Raw genomic sequence first — 5819 nt, 5'->3', positions numbered from 1 at the left:
TATCTCAGGCAGAAACAATAAAATCAATAGCAATAAATCTGTAAGAATATAAGAAGGATTTCTGTAAGAATATAAGGAGGATTTACAAACAATTACAGAGGAATTTTCGGATGATTTCCATTAATAAAGATTTAAAAAAATCCCCGTCATCTGGAAGATTCTTAGCAGGATTTTCGGAAGTATTCCACATGGATTTCTGGGAGAATTCCATTGGGATTTACAAAAGAATTCCAGAGAAATTTCCGAAAGAATCCCAAGAATTTGCACGGAAGAAATTGAAGTGAAATAATAGATTTTTTTGATTATAGTCTCAGGCGTCTTTCCGAGAGTATTCTAGAATAATAGGTATAATCTAAGACATTTTTCGGAAAGAATCTCAAAAGGATTTTGAAGAACTTTCAAAGAGTTTCACGAAAGAAATACTGAAGAATTATGAGGAAAATATCAGAATTTAAATAATAATTTCGATTGGATTTCTAGAAGAAATCCCGAGAAATTTTGTGAGAATCCCCGAACCCAGATTTTTAAAATAGATTCCATTACACTGGAAAGCAATCATTAAATCATTTTCGGCAGAATTCCAGAATTTTACGGCAGAATTCCAGAATTTTACAGCAGAATCCTGAAAGGATTTCCATAATAACCCAAGATGGGTTTCTGGGATAGTCCAATAGGAAGTCCCAAGGAGGTTACTGGAAAAATCAGAGCGATCAAAGAAATAACTACATATAATAATTTCAGAAGGGTTTCTGAAAGAATCTCAGTGAATTTTCAAGATGTCCTCTAGCAACACAACTAATATATACTAATATTTACAACTCAATACTTAATTATAAATTGCGTTAAGGTGATTATAGAACAAAGCCACACCTCAAATTTTCAAAAGCACAAGACTTGAGAACCAAACAGCTCTCACCGTTGAAAATTTATCCCATTAGTCACCACCAGCAAGCAAGCAGATTGATTGGTTTTCAACGCAAACTGTTGTCAGATTCTCCAGTCTTGTGCCCTTGTTTGGCTTCGTTTTATAATCACCTTAAGCTGAGTGTACGCCATCCAGTTTGGGGGCGGATTGACGGTATTGAAGTGGATTAAAAACAATTATTGGAGAACGTGTGGAAAATACATATGAACTGCGCAGAATACATCAGACCGATTTAGCATTGCTGCGCACTTCTAAAAGCATTTTATTTTTATTAAAATGTTTGATAATAGTAGAACGACAATGATTATCAGTTGATTTTCCGCTACTGTTTTTTTAAATCACAATTGTTATTTCTTTCCGTGCACGCGCTCGGGAAATGAATCTGGCCATGGTGCAACAACCGCGCTACATTCGATGAATCCTATGCGACAAGAATTGTCGGCGCTATCCGTCAAATTCGCTCACCAAAGCTATTTTGGTGACTTTAACATCACAGCTCATGGTTGTGTATGTTTAATTTCGATCAACGTTACGTTGATCTATTTTGTACTATTTAATTTGCCATAACAGTAGATGTAGCCGAACCGCCAACATTTTTTCGGCAGGACAATGCGTATGCTGCGTCGAAGAAAATCACAGTCTGAGAAGAGTATCATAAACCATCCTGAATGGAGTTTTGCCTGTAGTGTAGCCTGAAGTGCTTTGTAATAAAACCTAAGGCACGACGTGATAATGAACTATCTTTCATCGCGTGTCTTCTCCGTTATGAGTTCCATAATGATAATAAAAGTACATGAAAACTGTTTCAATTTACGTTTTATTCTCGGTATGAATACGGAATATTCAAATACAGATTCAACATCGAAACTGAATTAAGTCTCCGACAGGAAGTAGTTCCTGCTTCTATCCCGGATTGTAAACGGTCCCATTCGCCTTCGAACAGACATTTTTCTTCCCGGCACTGGAAATACATCTCATTTGCAGTTTTGTCCTTCATGACGATCGGTCTTGTGTCTTTATCGGGCGAATATTGTCCTTGCTGGATTTAATCTTCAGGCTTGTCACCGCGTAGGCGTAGATGCGGCAGGATAACCGTTTGATAGTTGCAAATAGCATGTTTTTCACACTGAATCCATTGCTATATGCGGCTAAGAAATTTTTCCTAGAAAAAATAAATAATCATAATAAATTACTGAAATTTAAAATCATATGAATATGGATTTACTTACTTTACAATCAATAATTACTTCAAAACTTTTCATCTTCATTATTTATCGCTGTTTCGATACGTCAAACTGAGTTTGGTTTGTTATTCTTTTTTTTTTTTTTTTGAACCGCTTTGCCAAAATCAAGATGATTCAAGGGTGGGAATTTCGAATCGCAAATTCCTCAGAGTTGCTCAGAGTTACTCAGAACTGCTCCAGATTCACTCTGCTTTGAACACTGTCTTGCCCCTTGATCAAAAGTGTCAAGGTTCATTTATGGACCAAATTTTTAAATTTAAGTTTAAACATGATATAGCCATTATTTGAGCGGGAAAAATTGCTAAAGTTGTTACAGTAACATGCTTTTTCGAGTTATTAAATAAAAACAAGATTTCATTAAAAATTTTAGGACCCAATTATTCAAATCAACATTAAATTAAAAAAAAATCTTTTTTGCAGCTAAATTTTAAGTACTTATTTTTAGACTATAAATAATGAGAACATCACGTTCATGATGTGAAAAATTGTTATTCAATAATAATAATCTTACAATATTCTAGCACTTAAATAGAATAGAATAGAATAATATTAAGCACAAATCTGGAGAATCAGACAACCGTTCGCGTTGAAAATCAATCAAATTGCTTGCTTGCTGGTGGTGACCAATGGGATAAATTTTCAATGTGGAGCGCTGTTTGGTTGTCCAGTCTTGTGCTTTTGAAAATTCGAGTTGTGGCTTCGTTCTATAATCACCTTATCTTATAATATTAGAACAATTGATTTACCTTTTTCTCCATTTGGAAGACAAAACTAAATGCCTTTTAAGGCTGAACAAAAGTTTTTGCAAAAAAAAGTGTAATTTTTAAAAACAGTCTCATGGAATCATGACCAATTTTACTCTTAGAATACCTGGAATCACCAATTTGGCAGAATCTTCACAAAAGCTTGTTCATAATTCTCAAATAAATATGGAAGATTTTGATCTTCAAAAGAATTTTACAGACTTCTTGTCATGTTTAACAATAAATTCAAGAAGTTATTTTGTAACATCCTGGGCATAGTTAATCCAGGGAAGGATTTTCACATAATCTTAGACAGACAGAATCTTAGACAGAATTAGTGAATCTGTCACACGCAATCTCTCTAATAAGATTATGAGCATAATTCTTTGATGATCCTGGACAGCATTATCAAACATTTCTCGCATAATCTGGGATAACGCCCTAAAAGCCATTGAAATCCTACAGTAACCACGTGTGTAGCTCGTTGTTTCTGAGAAAATAAATGAACAAACATCCAAACCAACACCACTGACAGGTAGAGAATGATCCTTCCTTCACCATTGCGTTGTTAAATAACGTGTAACTCCATTCAAATTCATAGAAACAACGAGCTACACACATGGTTACCAATGGCTTTTAGGGCGAGATCAGAAGTTATGCGAGATTTCAAGATAGGATTTCAAAATTATCAATGGGAGAGGTTTTGAAGGATTCCAGAACATAATTCGCACAGTATCCTATGCAAGGTTTTCAAATAATACATGGAATTAGTAATTTTTTGACAAGAATACGCGAAAAATATATTATATTAGTAGTATTTTATGTTACCGCGAGCAAAAGTGGCGAAAACACAGGTTGGAGAAAAATAGTAAACAGTGAAACAACGTTTGACAGCTCTCGAAACAACACCACGTGATGGCACGCACACCAACATACCGTTTGACAGATAAACCTGAAAACGATTTTTTATTCTGGGGTCAGGTTAGCACTAACCCAGGTTCAAAAACGAAAACGACATAACTTTATGGAACTCATTAAGGGCCCATTCACAAATTTCATAACGCTGAAGGGGGTGGGTGGTGGTCCTTAGAATGTTACAGCTCATACAAAATTTGTAGAACATTCATACAAAATGCGTTACGAGGGGGTGGGTGGGTGTTAAAAATTACCATTTTCAGCGTTATAAAATTTGTGAACAAACCCTAAAGGCCCAAACGCAATGATAGCGGAACGGCAACGGAATGCGGAACCGGTTCGCCAGCATGAATCACACCATCTCGACTGAGTTGTCAATGAATGAAAGTGAACCAACATTGAGTCGACTAGCATACTATAGTTCATACTGGCGAACCGGTTCCGCTTTCCGTTGCCGTTCCGCTGTCATTGCGTTTGGGCCTTAAGTCTATGGTTACATGTCTGATGTTACCAGTAAATAAAATATTTTTTTCCCTGCCTGCTGATTTTAATTTTACTGGGGAAAGCTAAGTATGCTGTTTCGCTCAAGAAAAGTAAAGAAATTCCTTGATTGAAAGGGTCAAGAAATTTCCTACAGAGAGCCCCCTTTGAAGTGACATTTCTTCTCAACTGCGTACTGCGATCAGAAAAATGTGACTTTCTTGACCATTTCTTGGGGGAAATTTTCCACGCATCGAGATAGGCGATTCCTTTTCTTGTCAGTAGCAAACCGGCCTGAAGATTGAAAAGCTCGTTGCACGCCATTTATGAATGAGCTCATCTCAAATGTGGCGCTAGAAGAAACGTAAATAAATGGGCCCACCAACACGTTTCAAAGCTGGTAAACAAACAAAAAACATATGATTTAAAACGTCTCATAAAATGGCTTAGGGCCCATTCACAAATTTCATAATGCTGAAGGGGGTGGGTGGGTGTCTTCGTGCTGTTACGGCTCATACAAAATTTGTAAAATGTTCATACAAAAAGTGTTACGAGGAGGTGGGTGGGTGCCGAAAATGGTCATTTTTAGCGTTATGAATTTTTTGAATAGGCCTCTGCACAAAGATCATTCTATCTCCTTCTCTCCCCCATGAAATTTGTAAAAATCAAGGGAAGTAAACGTCAAAATGCCATACAAAATCAAAACAGTGCAGAGCCCCATCAGCCCTTATTCTAGAAGAGCGTCATCTACGCATTTTAGAGCAACCTTAACGGTGCGCGACTAAACTAAATTACATGGCGCAGTATCATTACGCTGATGCGTACCGGGCGCTGCTAACCGGGATAGCAAAAGGACAGCGCTGCTTCCGGAAAGCATCGGGTGAGCAAATTTAGCTGCGCGATAGTTGCGCTGCTATTCGATTTAAATTCAAGCATACGGTGGAAGATCTGAGATTCCGGTGGGAGTTTTCGAAATCTGATGCGCATGAAGTGGAAATTACAAAGTTTTTGGGATTCAGGTAAAACTTCAAGATTTTGATAAGAATACTAGGAACAAGACTAGGAATAATGATGCAATTATTGGAAATCCGATAGAAGTTTTTAAAATATCCGATTTCCTCGTAAGATTTTGAATTCTGGGATTTTGGGATTCCACCCGGAATACTTGGGATTCCGCCAGAAATCCTTGGGATTCCACCCACCCCCGAATGGAATCCTCGAGATTCCGACTGGAATCCTTGGGATTCCGACTGGAATCCTCGGGATTCCGACTGGAATCCTCGGGATTCCGACTGGAATCCTCGGGATTCCGACTGGAATCCTCGGGATTCCGACTGGAATTTTTAGAATTACTTCTCAAGAAAAGTTCAAAACAAACATAACGCATGTTCGTTTGGCTCACGCTTTGACAGCTCTCGCTGCTCGATTGGCTCACATTTTGACAGAAATGTCAGCTTCCACGTATCTCTTATAAAGGATCACTAGTAGCGACCGGCAGTGTTGAGAAACTCG

The 5819-nt window shown here is 37.5% G+C and overlaps 1 long non-coding RNA gene across 1 annotated transcript; it reads right to left on the bottom strand.

The window, feature by feature from the left end:
* Positions 1-1715: 1715 nt before the first annotated feature.
* Positions 1716-2377, bottom strand: LOC110674607. Its single transcript, XR_002499036.1, has 2 exons — positions 2155-2377; positions 1716-2087 (listed from the first exon to the last, which is right to left on the bottom strand). It is a non-coding gene; the product is annotated as an uncharacterized LOC110674607 (long non-coding RNA).
* Between the last annotated feature and the right edge of the window lie 3442 nt (positions 2378-5819).

Source organism: Aedes aegypti, chromosome 1 (genome assembly GCF_002204515.2).
Source record: "Aedes aegypti strain LVP_AGWG chromosome 1, AaegL5.0 Primary Assembly, whole genome shotgun sequence".
In the NCBI taxonomy this organism is placed as follows: domain Eukaryota; kingdom Metazoa; phylum Arthropoda; class Insecta; order Diptera; family Culicidae; genus Aedes; species Aedes aegypti.
The sequence above is the reverse complement of the archived record's forward strand: the minus strand, read 5'-3'. Positions and strand labels throughout refer to the sequence as shown.